This window comes from Xiphophorus couchianus, chromosome 11 (assembly GCF_001444195.1).
Source record: "Xiphophorus couchianus chromosome 11, X_couchianus-1.0, whole genome shotgun sequence".
NCBI lineage: Eukaryota > Metazoa > Chordata > Actinopteri > Cyprinodontiformes > Poeciliidae > Xiphophorus > Xiphophorus couchianus.
In genome coordinates, this window is record NC_040238.1 from 26,546,244 (window position 1) to 26,565,393 (window position 19,150).

General features: G+C 39.0%; 1 long non-coding RNA gene across 1 annotated transcript in view; it reads left to right on the forward strand.

Moving 5' to 3' along the window:
- The window catches only part of LOC114152513 (uncharacterized), a 36,312-nt gene extending 17,379 nt beyond the window's left edge, over positions 1–18,933 (forward strand). Inside the window, exon 5 of the long non-coding RNA XR_003597137.1 lies at positions 18,784–18,933. This is a non-coding gene — a long non-coding RNA (uncharacterized LOC114152513). The remainder of the gene's footprint in view (positions 1–18,783) is intronic.
- Positions 18,934–19,150: the final 217 nt, after the last annotated feature.

A 19,150-nucleotide genomic window follows, 5' to 3' on the forward strand; every position in this document is an offset into this window, starting at 1 on the left:
ACTGGACAACTGCACATCATTTTCAAAATTCACTGAAACTGCCCTGTGTGCAATATAAATCGATTAAATGCAGTGCAAACCAAATTCTAGTCAGGCTAGGTTGTGTTTTATTGGTGTCTGTTGGTAAGAGTTTTGTATAAATTGGCATGTTGATGAATAAGACTTAAGTTTATGTTCCTAAACTCAGAATACCAAGACAATGTTGTGTAATTTAACATTGCGAAAAACATTAATAGAGATGCATCTTAGTGGAACCTATGACCACAATATTTTTTAGGTTCATGCATCCATATTCTGCTAAACCTAAACCGTGGGAACGCCCTGGAAAAGCTGGGATTTGTATTTGTGTTACATGAACCCTCCTTTAATTACATTTGCAGCAGTTTTCCAAAAGCTTCTTAATTTATTTTAGTTAAAGATAGCTGCAGGAGGACCAGAAGAGGAGTTTGTGCCTATGAGGCCCTGCAAAGTGAGGTCTGGCTTTGTCCTGCAGTAAGAACCACAGACCTCCCAGGCAAAGATGTTGCCCTGATGGTAACATAAACCCGTCCAAAATTCTGATGCACCACACAGCGTCAATAATACCTCACCACATGAGAACGTCAGCCATGCCCTGGGCTACGAAGCACTCTCACAGCATCACAGTGGCTGGCCGTTGTGCTGTTTGCTGATATCAGCCCTGATGATCATCCTCCTTCTTGGCATGTGCAACCCAATAATTTCTCTCGAAAGCAGCAGAAACAGGGAATCTGTGAAGGCCAGGAGTCTGCCTACAGAGATCTGAGGCTATGTAGGGTCAAACCGCAGCATCTCAATTGGATCTGAGTCCAGAATTTGACTAGGCTACCCAGAAACTTTCACTTAGTTGTTTTTTTAGTCATTCTTTAGAACAATTTCCAGATGCTTGATGGTGTCGTGTTCATTTATTTAAACATTCATAAGCAAGTGTGCTTGTTAGCACCAAATGTTGTGGGGCTGTTGGAAATATTGAAGCAACATCTAAAGACATCAGCTAGGAAGTTAAAGCTTATGTTGGGCACAGATCGATATTCCAAATGGACGATAACCTTAAGCATACAGCCAACGTGGTTAGAAAGTGGCTTAAGGACAACAAAGTGGTGTGGCCGTCACAATGTTAGTCGTCTCATCTCCATCTTACAGAGAATTTGTTGGTATATCTGAGGCAAGGCAGAAGAAGCTGACCTGAGTTCCTTCAGTTCTGTTAGGAGAGACGGGCCAGAATACCAGTAAACTATTGGGAGAAACTTGTGGAAGGAAATCCAAAAGGTTTAACAAAAGTTATCAAATTCAAAAATAATACTACCAAATACTATGGAAATGTACGCAAACTCCCGACTTTGAACATACTAATAGATAAATCTCTGACATATTCTTTCTCTCATTATTGAAGCATTTAGAAAACATTTTGGTGATTCTGACCTAAAACAAGAGAAGTTTTGTCTGATTTAACTTTAAAAAAAAGTTACATGTCTTTTTTTTTTGGTGTATGTAAACATCTGGTTGTATAAAAGATCAGAGCCATGACAGATTAAACTTAACACCATAGTGTGAACCCGGTCATTTTTGGCACATTTACAAAGATAAGTGAAGTTCGTCTCCCTGCTCTGTTAGACTAAAGGCAGACTCAGGTGCCAGTCAGAAGCAACAGGAAATAAAAACCGAGATAAGCTCTGTTGAGCAATGCCAGGAACCTGCTGTAGTTTTTGTATAACAACAGTTGCGATGGATACTATCAGGCATCTTTGTTATAATATTAACGTCAGCCAAAGAAAACAGTCTGCAGGAAGCAATGCGCGAAACAGGCTGAACAAAGCAAAACAGAGGGCCCAGTATGACCTAGTAAGAGAAAGTAGGCGGCGTTACAAGGAGAGCAGAGAAAACATGCAACCAAAATCTACCTTTTAGTTACAAATAGCATAGATGAGAACGTGAACAATGCTACTTAAAGATGGTACTTCAGTTTCTGATGTTTTCAGGAGGTAGCCATTGATACTGAAAACAGTGCTTTATAACGTTGTTATATCCAGGGCAGTAGCCCAGGGCATCAACATTTTTGGGGGCAGCCCAAAGATTTTTCTTTGTTACAAGCAAATGTAATTTGAAAACATTGTACTTTAAATAAAACTCACAAGCCATTATCAGGGGAGTTGTACTAATATTTGGGAATATTTATGAATATAAACTATCTTCAAGTATTTGAAAATAATGAAGTTATAGTAGATTCTTTTGGGAAAGTATTGGTATTAAACCTGCCATGCATCAACTTATACCCCCTGATATATATGTACTGTAATTTGCTTTAGTTAAACCATTTTTCTGTGGTGGACAGGCCACCAATAGTGACCCCAAAGCCTTTTAAATCCACCCCTTCATCTTTTTCATGTTTTTTTGTCATATAACATTACAATATATTATTTTTTATGATTTTATTTAATTTATTTCTTACTTTATTTCAAGCCATACAAAAGGAAAATGTGTATAGTACATCTTAGTAGATAAAAAGGAACAAAGAATATACATATATTTACACAAACACATATTTTAATATGCATACAGTAGGAACAAGATATTGTCTTGAGTCATCAAATTCATGTTTTATATAAAAAATACTGTATTTAAACATAAACAAGAATACATTTAACTGGAAAAGGAGTGAGAAAACACAAACATATTTACTCCCGCTCCTTATTCATACATTTAAAAATTAGGATTTTATGTGACAAAATAGCAAAAAGTAGGCTATGATCATTAAAAAATGCATCAAACTGGATTAAATAGTTTTTGAATTGTTTTATAAATAAAAATCCAAAAGGTGTGACGCGCATTTTGTATTTAGCCCCATTTTATACCGATCCACCTGAATACGATCCAGTTAAACCAACTAGCTTTATAGTTTTAAGGTCGAGGATGTATGAATACTTTTTCATACAACCTCATAAACAGTGTAGGACATTTTGTGTCAGATACGAAGGTGTCAGTGGAAATGATAAGTTGGATAAATGTTCCTTCGATGAATATTGCACGGCAGCAAATTTAATCATCTCTGTATAATGAGCAGCACTGACACCACGTATGGTTTCTTAATAGAGATTGATACATTTAATCAAAGGTTCCCTTGGCCTTTGTCATACAGAGGATTTCTTTCCTGTTGCCATAACAGTACTGTCTTAATGATGGTGAAATGGCAAGAGCAAAGGGGATAAAATCAGTTCAGTCTATCAAGAGCACATTATAGTAAGTGCGCACTGATTAACCGGCTAGTCACATATAAGTCACACATGTTCTGTAAACCAACACTGAGCCATATGAAAGTATGATTACAGTCTAATGAGGAGAGCCATTTAAAGTGGTTGGGGGTGCAGATTCCTCATCCATTTGTCTGCACATGGATGTTTGTGCTTTCGTGGCTGCGGTGACAAATGTGCTGCAGAAACATCAAGAAACGGAGAGTTTTCCAACCTGCTCTTTAGTTTAACAAAGCAGGTTTCTCATTTTAAAGTCAATTTCCATATGTCATAAGTCATGCAGAGGTATGAGTGATCTGCACTGCTGCCGCAAGATGTAGCTCCTTAACGTCCACGTCCACTGACCGCGTCTGATTGAAGCGTCATTAAAGCAAATATGATTAACTTGAAAATGCTTGTATGGATCCCTTGTATGTTCATAGGGATAACGATAGTTGTGCATCCTCTCATTTTGAAGATACAAAAAGCAGGTCTTGCGTTTCCTAGTTAGGGTCACAAAAATACTGAAGATTACCACCATTTTAAAATAGTTTGTGTTGCAAGATTATGAGTATATTCATTATACTGAACTGTTTCTGTAAAAAAAAAAAAAAAAGAAAGAAAATCTCAACAGTGAGATCTACAAAATCGTTTTTTTGATTTGTGAAAACCCCAAAAAAGGGTTTTTCAATGATGCATTGCATAAATGCAGCATTATATAAAGCATTCAAACGTACAACGAGTTAATCTTCACTGTTCAGAGATTCTTTAAAACACAATTTGTAATTGATGAAACCTTTACGCTGTCTGTAAAAAAACAACACAAAAGTTGTACTTTCGGTTTTTCCCATCTCCTTCCACCGTCAAACTTTTAAATGTACTAATGCATTCAAACAACAAGCAAAGAAATATTAATTTTATATAATGTACTTTGCTGAAGCATGTCTGCCATTGTTTTCCATTGTGTCCAAACCTTTATTAAGGCTTCCTTTAAACTCTCAATAGTTCTTCAGACAAGATAACAGCTTTCACATTGAGTCAATCTTAAGCTCAGATGAATAATGGGGCTTTAATAGTGGAGTGCAGAGAAACGGTGGTGTGGGAATTACCTGTGGTGGCAGGTAGGTATGAAGGATGGGTGCTGGTGAAGAAAAGATCAATGAGACAGAAACTGGAACGTCGACCCAGTAAGACAGAAAATGGTTGGAGGTTGGAGGCTGGGCTGGGCGGAGGGGGCCGGTGATGTAAACCCCAAAGCTCAAGACACTGATCCTGAGATGTCTCCTTCTAAATCCTGATATCTTTTGTATAACTTAAATTGACTTTACCAGATTTATGTCTCCGTCTTCTCTTGTTTTGTTGGCCTTAGCGATTTCAACTCTGACCCTCATTTCCCCACACTTTTTTACATTTTTTTTATCAAAGGCATATGTGATCCCGCTATCAGGAACGCCAGAGACCCTGCTCATAAAAACAGTCCAGCTGTTTCCTTTCCTGCGCTGTCCCGGTTCAAGCCTAGGTGCATCAAAGTGAACATGACATGGCTTTGTTCAGAAAGTGGGGCAAAAACTCAAGTTACAGCAGAGGCTCCCTGGAGGACAGGACAGACAGGACACCTACTTTTATATGTATGTGGTGTGCATTTTGAGTGCTCAATATATCTATCGCATTACGCCGTAGCTTACGTACTCTACATTTGTTCCTTATTACACTAGAGGACGTTAAACTGAATGAAGAGGAAAGCCTCTCTTGCTTGTTGTGTATAAAGATTATATTACAGGTGAACAGATACACCGTTAGTCCTGATGCAGAACGTAAAGGAGGAATGGGCTCTTGAGTATAGAAATATTCTACTTGATCACATCGATGGGAGTCATAGATCATAGTACAAAGGAGCTGACTTGACTTTGACTCCTGAAATGTGCACTGGGGAAATACATCTAGAAGTGTATTACAGTGTTCAGAGTGCAGTTGGCTTTCTTTATCTGTCCAGTATAGATCTTCCTCCTGTCATGGACAGCATGGTGGGAATCTTCTCTGGAAGAGTTTTACTGGGGTCCAGAAAAGTCAGCCCAGTTTCCTTCTTTAATAGCTAAACTCCCGTCTACGTGAGAAATGTTTCCCACCCACAAACATGCCAGAGAGGGAAATATTAAGGTCAGACAAATGAATGAATGACAACAAACTGTGAGGCAAATTACATTTGTTCAGACTAAATTAGTTCATTCGTTAGATTTACTGGCTGCTTTGTTATTGGACATAAAGTCCTGTCAAGTTCATTTATTTTAGTTGTTTGGACTCTTTGGTCTAATTAGTGTTTTTGTTTTGATCATTTATTACTTATTTTCATATATCTTGTCATTTTAGTTTATTCCTTGTGTGTTCATCTATTCTCATTGTTTGTGCTTTGGACTTGTTTCTTTAGACAAGTGTTTCTTTTTGTTTATTGTTTAGATTATGTTCAAGTTTTCCTTTCATTCTCTTTGTTTCTCCTCAGTATATTCCATTCAGCTCCTCTTCCCGGCTGCATCTCATTTCCCCGTTTACCTCTGCCTCCTTCCTTTCCCCAGCTGCGTCTACTCACTTCTGATTAGCTCTTCTGGTCCCTTTGTCATTTTGACCTTCGCTCAGCATACTTTAAGCTCCCCACTTCTCATTATTCCCCACTGGCTCTCTTCCTTTCATGACTATTCCTTTCTCTTGTCTGCATTTTAGTCCAGACAAAAACTCACCAAACTTAACAAATTCACTAACTGAATTCCACATAGACTGATGTCTTCAAGTCTTTATTTTTCCTAATAATGATGATTTCTCAAATCTACTGAAAACATGACATTTAGAAATAGAATATTATAATTAGAAACACATATATGTATAAAATAAACATTGCAATTCACAAAAGTCTCAATGGACCTTCAACAACTCACTTTTTCTTTTTCTTTTTTTTTTTTAGCAAAGTCCTGCAGTAAATTTGACTGGATATTTGAACTCTTCCTATCAGAAATAGCATATCCTATTAAAAATAATTGTTTTCCTGCCCACTGTGGGCATTCTCTATAGGCCCAAAGTGGAACCGAGGTTAGGTCACTGGGGCCTACTGGTTCATTTGTTTTAATGAACAAGCTGATGTCTACCATTAGCTACTGGCTAACCATAGAAGCTTCTCCACAACTACTGAACTCTACGGTGACCAAAGCGCGTGTAAAAACACCTTGCACTGACTCACAGATTGCTGTCCTGCGGGAACGGAGGTATTCTTGAAAAAAGAGCCACAATAGGCAACATGTCACCATAATCCCAGTTACAACAGTGCCAAGAATAGAAGCCAAGAGGATACTGGAGATGGGGATGAACAAAGCACCCTCAATAGGAGCACTGATGTATTTTAAGGCTCAAAATGGCTTTGATATCCTGATTGCTATCCCTTACAGTCCAACGTAATGACCCTGGTGCGCTGGTCGCCTTAGGGAGCATCCAGATTTCCTTGTGGTTCGACGCCAGGGATCAGAGGCTGAACTGTTGACTCGCAGAGGAAAGCAATTGTCAGTCGCTGGCTCTCAAGTTCTGCCTGTTGGTACAAAAGGATGAATGAGAGCGTGACAGCTGTTGCCACTCGAACGAAAGGCTTGCGCTTGTTGAACAACACAAAGAGCATGCATGTCCAACAAGTGATATGTATGTCACAGCCGGCAGGCTTGGTTGATTGTAGGGTTAAAAATTCTCCTGACCCCTTTGGTCCTTTAACAAATGATTCTCACAGCGCTGGGGCAGCAGCCATATCCGATCTGCTGCTCTGTCCATGTGAGACACATGTGCTACAACTTAAGTCTGAGAAATAAATCATCTTGTATAAGAAAAATAAGGAGGATTTTAAGTTTACCCCTCAATGCCTCATGCTCACATGGGAACTTCCTTGGCTTGAGGATAAATAACATCCAGAGAGACTCTTTTACAGTTGAGGATTTACTCTGCTTGAATTCCATTCTCTGAATGGTAACAGGATCGTCCCTTCTGCAGGGTATGAGGTAGTGTGAATGTCAGATGACATCAGTGCAACAGGGTGGCAGTGTGGTCCATGGGGACGTGTTGTGTAACACCATGCTACCTGCCACACCCCCGGTGCCAGAACATCCTCCCAGGTGGGACTCCCTTCTGCTCAGAGGGGAAGTAAATCAAGTCTCAAGATGGCAGCTTAGTGGTGTATGTTCCTGGGTTTATAAACGGAAAAAAGAAAATCACATGAAGAAGGAGAGAGAGGAATGTCATACTGATAGGTTATGTTCGCTGTTGGACCAAAGTGATAACAATCTGGCTAGAAACAGTAAGACTGATCGTATTATTATCTCTCACTCAGACCTTCCTCTTCTGACTTATCAATCAATCAATCACATTTTATTTGAGTAACACATTTCAGCAACAAGGCATTTAAAAGTGCTTTACATCATTAGAAACACAAAAATACAAAGTCATGCAACATAGAATCAACAATCAAAACATGACATTAAGTCAAGGGCCATCGTTAAATTCGTAATTGATTACGTTTCAAATACAATCCTAAACAGGTGGGTTTTTAGTCGAGATTTAAAGGAAGTCAGTGTTTCAGCTGTTTTACAGTTTACTGGAAGTTTGTTCCAGATTTGTGGTGCATAGAAGCTGAAAGCTGCTTCTCCTCATTTGGTTCTGGTTCTGGGGATGCAGAGCAGAACCAGAACCAGGTTCTGGTAATGTTGTCTAACAATGATGTTAAGACCCTGACTAATGGAAACATTTAAAATAAAGGTGGTAGATCAATCCAAAATGTCAATATATCGATACCAAAACGGTTCCAGGGATATCGATACATTTGCTGAGCGCTGTATATCGTTCAGGTATGTGAAGTGGCTCTCAACGCCTCTGAGTGATCATTTTCTATCTGTTGCTGTGACTCCAACTGTCCCATCAGCCTCAGCACTCAGTGGCCTGTCACCAATGAACCAGGGTGTTTAAGAGCTGTCAAAGTGTACACATGGAGCTCAGTGTGCAACTCCGCCATCAGCATCTCAGTGTGTATCTGTCGCCGCATGAGACAGCTACATGATTTACAAAGAAGAGCCATGACTTCAGCTGTCTGATGCATTCGTGAGCAAGGGCCCAAAAGGAAGGAAAGGAATGCAGGAAAATGGCAGAGGAGACAGTGGAGCAGCTGAAAATGAAGGGAACATAAAAGGGACGTCCAGAATGAAAACCCATAACATGAAGGAAGGGAGGAAGAACAGAAAGAGAGGTGAAGAGGAGAACAAGTGCAATAGTTAGGCAGAAGAGTTTAGTTAAATGCAGTTAAACATCGCCGCTCCCTTGACCAGCTGTGACAACTCCCTGCAAAGTATAACCCTCATCTTCACCTCATGTTGTCTATATACAGATATCGATTTGATTAACCATTTAATTGCTGTTTTACAGCAGGTTCGTGTTCTGCAGAACATGAAAAACACACATATATCCAACATCAAATCACTGCAGGGGGGTTTGGAAAGGTAACCCTGAATAACAGAAGCAAAGAGGCAGATGTAGAAAGCTGCTGCATCGCTTTGCTCCAAGGTTTGAACAACCAACATCTTGTTTGATCAGTTGTTTCACAATATCTATAACTGTGGCACCAGAGCACCCGATGTTGAGTAAACAAAGCAAATACGTCACTGTGAACTCACAACAAACCCAGAATGGCACCTGGACTACATAAGGCCATTCCTCTTACCCTTGAGCCAAACCTTAATCTGTATTAGGCTTACAGTTTATACCCGGAGCTTATTAACATCATAAAACAATATACATACTTTCGTCATTCAACATTTATAGCCTGGCTGATTTAACTGATGGTTTTCCCAACTTGCGGCTGGGTCTAAATACTGCAATACAAGTATATTTATAGCTAAGCTAGCGGAAGCACAGTGGCTTCCGCTAGCTTGGACATTTGTTATGAGTGTTGCATTGTAGAGCCTATCTATGTTATTGGGAGTGAGAGGGCAGGCAGGCAGATAGTACAACATGGTTGAAAGCATTACAGCATGAAGATAAGTGTTCAAAACAGAAGGTGTGAAATTTGATCTAATTTTGGAGTAAACATACATTTACTCTGAGCTTAGTAGACAAGGTTCGTTTATGGCCATGATAAATCAAGTGTGAATCCAAAGTAATTCCCAGATTTTTATAAGTCGTGACGATAGAAAGAGGTTTGTTTAAGTCTTGCTGCTCAGACTAACAGCTTGAAGCATCTCCAGTCCGAAATTCACTCTTGTCCCTGTGAGCGCAGCAGGCTGAGGTTTTACACAGCAGGAGCTGCAGAGAAGCATATTATTATTATTTTTGTAGACGCTGCGCTCTCGGCCTCCGTGTTCCAGGTCAGCCTGTGCAACAGGTCAGGGGTTCCAAACACAATGTTTTAGTAAAAACATCCTTTATCAGCTCACTTAGTGGTATCAGTCAGAACCCAGTTTATTTCAACATTTCCTAAAATATTGTTTTATGTACTATTGGAGATTGGAGCCCCATATTGGTCCTCATAGAAGCATTCAGTGTTCTTAAACTCGTTCAGATCTTGTCTCAATACAAACTACAACATATTTTATTGCAAAAGAAAGTCATTGTTTTGCAGAGAAGGCATAAAAAATCTTGTTAGCAGCTTGCCACAAGCAATACAATGATTTTAAAGGTGCTGATACCCTTTGCACTGACACTTGGTCACAATCATAGGACTCATGAAACGTGGTGGAAACTTTCCCTGTACATCAGTCTTAGAATAACATCTACAGTGTGAGACATGGTAGAGGAAGAATGATGCTGGGGGAAGCTTTTAGGAGCTGTAAGCTGGTTAAAGTTGGTGGAAAGATGAAAAAAGGAAAATATGGGAGAATTTTATAAGAAAATCTATTAGTGTCTGCCACAGACTTGAGACTGGGTCAGGGCTAAACATCCAGAGCGACAATAAAATGACTTAGCTCAAAGCAACTGGAAAAAAGGGTCCAGTCCAAACCTAAACCCAAACGTAAGGCCTGTGAGCCAAATCCAGTCCACCAGAATTTATATGTGGCTCTGTAGAAATAGAAGCTTCATTATTATGGTTGTGTGTCTAAATATTATTTTATCAATCAAATTGCACAGTTTTATCTGTACAAATTATATCAATGCCAAAAGATGTCAAATATTATTTAATATCAAATAATATTAAAAATGCAGAGACAGTAATTTATTTACATTTTAACAGATTAATAGGTAGTTTTATCAATACATTCTACCACAACCACGTTAAAGATATTCTAGATCTTGATGTAGCCAGAATAGAAAATGAGTTTGACATCCTGTCATAGAGAATTTATGACAAGACTTAAAACTGAATGTCCTCATATGCTGGTTATCCAATCTGACTGAGACTGAGACATGTTGCAAAGACATTCAGAGACTGTAGAGCCACACCTTGCTGTTATAATTGTCATGAAAGGTGGGTTCTACAAAGTAGAAGTTGCAAGGTGATTGAAAATGTCACCATGCTTTTCAGATTTGTGTTTTAAAACAAATTGAATGCCATGTGTTTTCACTTCCCACCCTCCTTATCCATGAAATACATGGAGCTTTAGGGTTCGTAATTTGACAAAAAGGTGGAAATGTTTTTCCAGGTACTTCACACTGTGGTCAGTTCAGCAGGTAAAACACATTGAAACATCCTAAGTATGTTGCTCTGAGTCCACGTTTTGTGGTTCAGGCAGCTTTTGACGAAGTTTTTGCACAAATTTGTCGAATAAATTCATCAGAAAGATAACAGATAAAATATCAAGAATGATGCAAACATTCTAGCGGTACTAGGGGCAAAAATTAGACTATTGCGCACCCAGAATTGGCTACATTTTTGTCACAGGAGGCTGCATCCTTTCCAAAGCTAGCTACTGCTCAGCCGATGCTGGCAAATGAGAATGCTAACAATGCTAGCTTTCAATAGCATTGGAGAAGCTGGTTGCTGGCAACCAGTTCAAGCCCAAGCTGGTCACAAACTGGATTAGAAACATTTTTTGCTCCTTTTTTTTAAAAAGAAAATTACCAAGAGCTATGGTTATTCATAATTAATAAATAATTTCCATAAGCAATACGATTACGACGGCATGTATTTATCAGTATTACTTTGTGGTATTGGTATCAATGTTTTTCAAAGAAGGGAGATTATGTTTTACATTTTTGTTTGTAATTTTTATATTAATATCATGATGCATTTAAAATTATGGTATTTTTTCTAGAAAATTTAGAAGTTTCCTTGGGTGGAAATGTATTCTGGTTTTTTTTATCTATCATGGTCCTAATACACTGTCATACTCTGATCCTTTCTGTAACCCATACAGCTGATAATAAAACCATTCAGTGTGTGCGTAGGTGTGTGTCTGTGTGGCCTGGCTCACTTTCGCACCCCACCCGGCCGTCACTGCTTGCTAAGCCAGGAAGGCGACCATGAACTAATAACAGCACTTACCCGCATGCAGCCATATACACACAAACTCATCCCAGGTGGGTGACAGCTGCTGATGAACTGCTTTAAAAATACCTGCGTTGACACACAGAGAAAAGCAAAAATTCAAATTAACGAACGCCCCTCCAATCTCCTGTTTTGATTTCGTGTGGCCCGTCACAGCTGGAACGCTCACTTCCTGTGAGATTTCAGCCAGAAACTATCAAAATTATTTTCCAGTTTTTAAATTAGTATTTTTAACATTATGAGATGCAGACCTCCAGGCCTGCGGCACTCCCCGCTCCTCTGTCTGCTTAGTGCAACACAAGGCATGAGGTCAGTCTCTTAAATATTATAAACAAGAGGGATGGAAGCCTGTAGGAGCAGAAGATGCAGGAGGCTGAATTAATGGATTTTCAGCTGAACCCTGACAAAAGTAAGAGTTTCCAGCGTGGGAAAACCCAGCGTGCCTCGCTATAAAACACTGTAATGAGATCTGCGAAGGACAGAGGAGTGTGAAGGGGCTGTCCGCGCCGCAGGCCGCCTTGACGGGCTGTTAGAAAGACGAGAACTGGTGGGCACCGCAGGTCCACAAGTGGAAAGCATGTGTGGGGGGAAAGAGTGCGTGCGTGTGTTCACAGACAGCTAGTGTGTGACGGCGAGAAACTTCCTTTATTTTAATTAAAACAACATTGACCACCTTTCAAGTTACAGGTGGGAAAACAGCGCAGCTACTTTTAATGTTTTTTACTTTCCATGACGGTGTAAACGCCAATAAAGCGACCTCCAGGTTTGAACTGGAACATACACCCGAGCGGACACCCCAACAACACACACACACACACACACACAGGGCTGTGTTAGAGTTTAATCAGTTCATCATTTAAAAGTTCATTATTTAGATTAGTTTTAAAAGATTAGAAAACCCATCAGATTATATTGAGTTATTTCCTTCAGAATCTCCTCCTCTTTGAACACCATGTAACGAGAGCTGGGACAGAGAACCTGGTCAGAGGAGACGAGAAGATGGACAGAGCTAAACAAAGAGAAGCTCTGAAAGATAACTGGTTACTAAAGATTCACCTTCCAGCAGGATAACAGCCCTAAACATTCAACTAGAGCTACAATTCACATGTTAGAATGGGACTTTTATTTTATAATAACATGATGGACTGAGTACGTAAAACCCCTTTCATCAGATTTCCTCCAGGCTATTTCCCTCCTTGATTTTGTCAGGGGAAGTGGTCGTTCGTCTTATAGTTGATGGAAACAGTTTGGTTTTTTTGACAGACAAGTTTTGTGCTTTTAACCTCCGTCGGTTGAAGCAGTGAAATTTAGTGCCACGCCCTCTGGTTAAATATTACTTGTTGTTGTTTTTATTGTGACTTGCTGTAAAATTAATTCAAGATCTGAACTGTGAAGATTCAAAACTTTGTCTTGTGATTGATGGTGCGCTTTGTACGTAGGTTTGATTCCATAAACTGAAAATATGGTTTTGTGGTTGTAACAAGAAGAATGAACAAGTTCAAATAGTGTGAATACTTTTGGAAGGCACTGTATGTATGTTTGTATATGGATTCACCCACAGAGGGAACACCAGAGTTCCTCTAACGGGATCACGGCTCCATCCCAGAGGCTGTTTACTTGGTCTTGGCCAGAGCGACATAAACACACACCGACTCACAAGGACATTAAAGCCTGCAGCTCGGCGATATTAAGAGGTCATGCAAGTGACAGCTGACGCAGGGTACGAAACAAGGCTGTTGCTACAGTACAAACAGAGGGATCAAATACAAAGCAGGCGTTGCTGTCTAAGTCTGGAGAATGCTGCAAAAAGGCTGCGAAGCTAGTAATAAGCTCACGCTACAACAAATGGCTTTCTAAACAGGATCTGTAATGTAACACGTATGGCATGCTGTAAAACCTCCAGTTTGTATGCAACTCTATTTGCTCTTTGGCCTGAAAGGGAACGACAGGGCGAGATGAAGCCGCCTAGATGGCTATCGGCTTGTTTGTTATAGCATTGTGCCTGCGTGCACTTCAACATCGGGAAGCACTTGGACTCTGATCTGTTGGAGTTCAAACGTATTTGTAGAAGCCTGTTCCCAATCCGTAACGTGTAAAAACTTTAAACACATCCTGCGCGATTCCATCTTCTACAAATTATGCTTGCTATTCATACTGCTCCCACGACGCAGACGGGTCAGAAACGTTCTGCTGCCAAGTGTAAAGCCAGGTTGCTGATGGCACCATTCACTTGTGTTTCGTCCACCGTTCCCTCCCAACAATGTACAGATGGTTTTCATATGTCAGAGCTTCATTCACTCAAAAAACAATGAAACACCTTACTTTGAAACCTAATCTAACTAGGGTGTGTTCTGCATCACTGTTCTAGACTGATAAATCACGTTTATTGACTGCATTGTATTATGGCCCTCTGTCGTAAATGCATATCACATATACAGATTTATTAGACATTATTATAAAGAAACTATGTCACAGTTTAGAAACGGCATGTTAAAAAAGTCAACTGTCGTTTCTACAGCAAAAGTAGGCAACAAAACTCACAGACTGACTGAACATCAGCAATAGTTATTACCTGCAAAAACGTAGAAGGTGTACTAAGGTGTACTAATTTGCTGTTTTGGGTCATCAGGGGTTCGGGCAAGAAGAAAGGACAATGGTAATGATCTTAAACAATTAATGCCAAATGATGTGGGAAAGTTTAAATGCAAACTCCCAACAGTCGTAAACCCATCATTTCACAGTAAGAGAGATCATTCACATGTGGCGAAACTTTTAAGACAGTTGCCAATCTTCCCAGCCTGAAATACTTTATCAGTTCAAACAGTAAAACACTCTGAAAAAACAAACCATAACTCCAACTCAGACTCTCTAAACCATCCTCGGAGAATGTTTAATATCACAGCTGATGAAAGTAAAATAATTTTTTTTTAAAAGATAATCAAGTATGGACTGTTTAGAGGAGTTGGCTGGAGAAGGTCTACGTTCTTCTAAAAAGAATGTGTCAACAAAAGTTATATTTAAAACATTTGAAAAAACCATCAAAAGCGTCTGGATCAAGAAATTTGGACAGAGAAGACTGCGCTGAGACGTTTAGCCACAACGCACAGTTCCATGTTTGATCAAAACCAAAAAGGTTACCCTGCCAAAAACACGTTCGACCATCTGTTAAGCGTAGCGGTAGAGAGATAATGAAGATGTGGGCTTGTTTTGAAGCAGAGGTGTGACCAAGTCACTGTGTTGCAAGTCTCAAGTAAGTCTCAAGTCTTTGTCCTCAAGTCCGAGTCAAGTCTCAAGTCAGGAACCTTTAATTTCAAGTCATTTCGAGTCGTTTTTATTTTATTTTATTTTTTTATTTGCAATTATACATAAAATTCAAATAATAGACCATTTGTTCGTTTTAAAATATGTATTTATCTCAAATGATAGAACATGTGTAGCTGAACACAAAGTATAAAAACATTTTTAAATTGGACCACTTTATTGCCCAGTTCTGTTAAACTTGATATTCAATAAAAAAAGAGGAAAATGCTGACATTGCCACAGCACAATACAAAGAACCATAACAGCAGTTTTTTCCTCTTTTCTCTGACCTGTCAAAACAATATATTGTCAATATAATTTCCCAACGTAGATGTCTTCAAATACACCAACCATCCTTAGATGATACTAGACCCGGCTCATCATCATGATGGGACAGAGACTCTGTTCCCTGTGTTCAGGTCCAGAATCTGCTTTCTGTTCCGGAGCCCTGCTCACTATCCACCGGCTTCCTGAGCTAACACGGTGCACATTATTTGTGGAGGCATTTGAAGGACCGGATTTATGGTAAATAATCACCAATTTAACCCGGAGTACACATGCTAACACGAAGTTAGCTAAAGTCAACTATCTTACAGCAAAAGAAAAGCGCCACCTACCGATCTTTGTGAAGCTTCAAATGCCGGACAAAGTTGGACGTCGTGGCATCTCCATCCGGTATTCTCTTCTTGCATGTTTTACAAGTTGCAGTTCGTTTTTTAGTCGAAAGTTCATAACCTACGTAGCCAAAAGAAATTACTCGCGGAAGCATATTCGAGCCGTTATTTCGTATTTCGTTCCCTGAGCTCTGTAGCTTTGCCGCGTTTTTTTAAACGTCCAAATCCTGTTAATTTGATTGGTTGTGCTGCAGCTACGTACACATACATACATAAGGAGAGAGGAAAACCATAGTGACGGTCTGCGCATATTGATACGGAATGAGTGACATTAATTAATGACGCCACTTTATAAATAATGTGTTTTAAATTTTAAGACTTTGAGTAAAAAATATCAAGTCTTTTCAAGTAAACAGCTTCAAGTCGAGTCAAGTCCCAAGTCAATGGCATGAAAGTCAAAGTCAAGTCCGAGTCTTTGAGCATTTTTTTTCAAGTCAAGTCTCAAGTCGTGATTTTAACGACTCGAGTCTGACTCGAGTCCAAGTCATGTGACTCGAGTCCCCACCTCTGTTTTGAAGCCACTAGTCCTGGACACCTGGCAGTCATTGAGTTGTTACTTTACATCTACCATTTTGTATCTTTGTAAATTTGATCATCGAACACGTGACTTTTTGAGAATAAAGTAGTTAGAACATTTAGTAGACACTTTGATAAATTAAAAGGATTTTCTAAATTCTACTCAGGGAACGTGCTTATATGACTCCAATAAAAATATCCACCAGAATGTCACTGGGAGTCGGTAAAACATGGGTTCATAATCTGTTATAGAAGAATCAACAGGGCCAGTCTGGCATCAGAACCGATATTAATGGGAATAGAGTGTAAAGCAAAGAGTTCAGATAAAAACGATGTGATATTTGAACATGTCTATGTTCATTGATCTTCACAATATGTCAAAATACTTAAGTTGATTAAAAAATAGACTATGTAATGTTTAATATCATGCATGTCAACATCTGCACATTAACACATGTGATTAAGCTGAAAGGTTTAAAGTCACTCCCTTGTCACTAGCAGCACTTCTGCTAACAAGATCAATCTAAGCACATGCTATACAATAACCAATATAGACATATTGCATATCCATGTAACGGGCAAAAGCTCATCTAATTGATAACAATATTATCTACCTCAACAACACCCAGCAACAACACTTATCAGCTTTATGAAAGAAACATAACTAGAGGCTAATTAGTCGCACGCAGCAACACGATCCTGAATATGAAGACCTGGAAAACATTTCAAACTTAAAAAGTAAAGCACGGTATTAAATCGTGATAAATCATTTTTGATTAATAGCAGTAGTGAAAATGTGTACAGGTATGAAGTGGATAGACCCAAAGCCAGCTCAAACCCATTAGCAAATGAATGACTGAAAAAGAGAAGAAGCAGAACAATCAAAAGCTGAGAACTGCATGGATTTTATGGTGGAAACTCAGTCAGGTATGAACAAATACAGTTTACTGTCCCCAAAGGTGTGCTACAAGTGTAACTATTTTAAAAATAAATGTCAGGAGAATCATAAAACTAGATGAGGATCTGCTTCCTTTTTTTTTTTTTTTTTACCATAATTGACACCATTTTTTCATAAGACATAAATGTCTGATCTGTAAACAGAGGCAATTGTTTTCAGCCTCTCATTATAGGAGCATAACTATTCCTCACAAACAAAGACCCTCTAAGTGTCAAAGCTTATAAAACACCAAATTCCTTCTCAACACTGTCATCCACTGGCAGTGCATTTTATAGATTTTTCCTACTCCAGATTTGCAGAGCCAATCCCTGTCAACTCCATTACACTTCCAATGTGCTCCCTTGAATTCAGTGTTTTTACTGTGAGAAAAACGTCGACCTCGTCGGCCTGCAGGTTGGTAATATGTTCAAATACCACAAAGTCAATTAGAGCGAATGGTTCGCTCACGTGCCACTGAAAATGTCAGGATTTCTAGCCATCAGCGTGAAACTGGAAAATGAACTACGGCCGGCTGCAAAAGGTGGAATAAAAATATATTGAAGCATAATTATCTGGAGATTAATTCAGCCTTCTGCTTTTAGTCTCTTGGGGCAGGGCAAACTGGCTTATTATTGGTCTATAAATTTAATAGGACAAATTTTGGCCAGAAGTATGCCCAATATTCTTCTTAATTTGGTTTTGGTTTCTACAGACTTCACTGGAAAATATTTGGCTGTCTTGCTCTGGTATGCTACATTGCAGTATTTTAACCTCTGTGGTTACATGGTTAGGAAACTGACCAAGGTCAACACAAGAAAACCGCAGGAACCACCAGGTGTTCAATGCTTTAAAATCCAGTTTGAGACGGGAACAGACTCAGCTCAGACTAGCCGGGTCAGACTTTCCCGGCTGAACCTTTTAAAAACATTTACCGTCTTTCAGTACGATGACGTGCTCAAATTCAAAGTAAACCGAAACACAACGTAATTCTCAAATTTTTCGAAAGAGAAAAAAAAAAGAAGTATTTATGGTTTTAAGGTTCAAATGTTTCCTTGAATGTTAGCTTCGTGTTGATGTTAACTTGGGTCATCACTTTCATTTTGTGAACAATAAATGTTTTAGAAACAGTTTAAATATTTAAAGAACATTGTTTTCTTGGTCAATTTTTCAACGTCTAACGTCTAAGTCTAACCAGCTCCAACTCTGCTTTGTTCCAAATTGTAATTGTAGAGAAAATGTGTTTAAAAAAAATAAAGATTTTAAGCTGAACATTTAGATTGTTTTTAGATTTAATCCTTTTATTTTGTAAACCCCGTTTATGGCCTGTTTTCTAAACTGGTTCAAAAGGATGCCGTTTTTTTTTTTTACTTAAATTAATCAGCCAGAAGTGTTGCTAGGATAAAGATAACTTTATTTTCTTTATACCAATAAACATTTAGCAAGAAATGTTACACCAATAAAAATTGTGGCTGTAACAAATAATAAAATAAGTCATCATCCTATTACTGTGACAACATATTTTATTCATTTATTTTAATCACGTTCTGTTCCTCTGTAGCACGTCTGCTTTGTTATATCGTCTCTCTGAAGCTGCTCTTCATCTTTTTCCTCCTTTAGCTCCTGCTGAAGATCTGCCCTATGTTTGGCGTTCTGCAGGAAACAGAAGAGGTCCCCTGCATGTGACCTGCAGCAGAGTCCAGGCATGCCTTTGTTTGACCAAAGAACGAGTCTCAAGTAATAAAAAGCATTCGTGGCCTTTTTCAGGAAGGTGTTGAAATGTGCTCTAATGTCGCCGCACTTGTTAAAGTTTCGCTTTTAGAATTTAATAGTGATATTCCATTCTGGTTGTTCAATCAAACTCTAAATTGGTCTCACTCTCATGTTTGCTTTTTTTGACAACTGCAGCTTAAGAATTGCGAGGACCGACAAATGCAGCGCTGCGAAAACATATTTCTCCCCTGACAGACTCCTTCTGCTTTTGCTT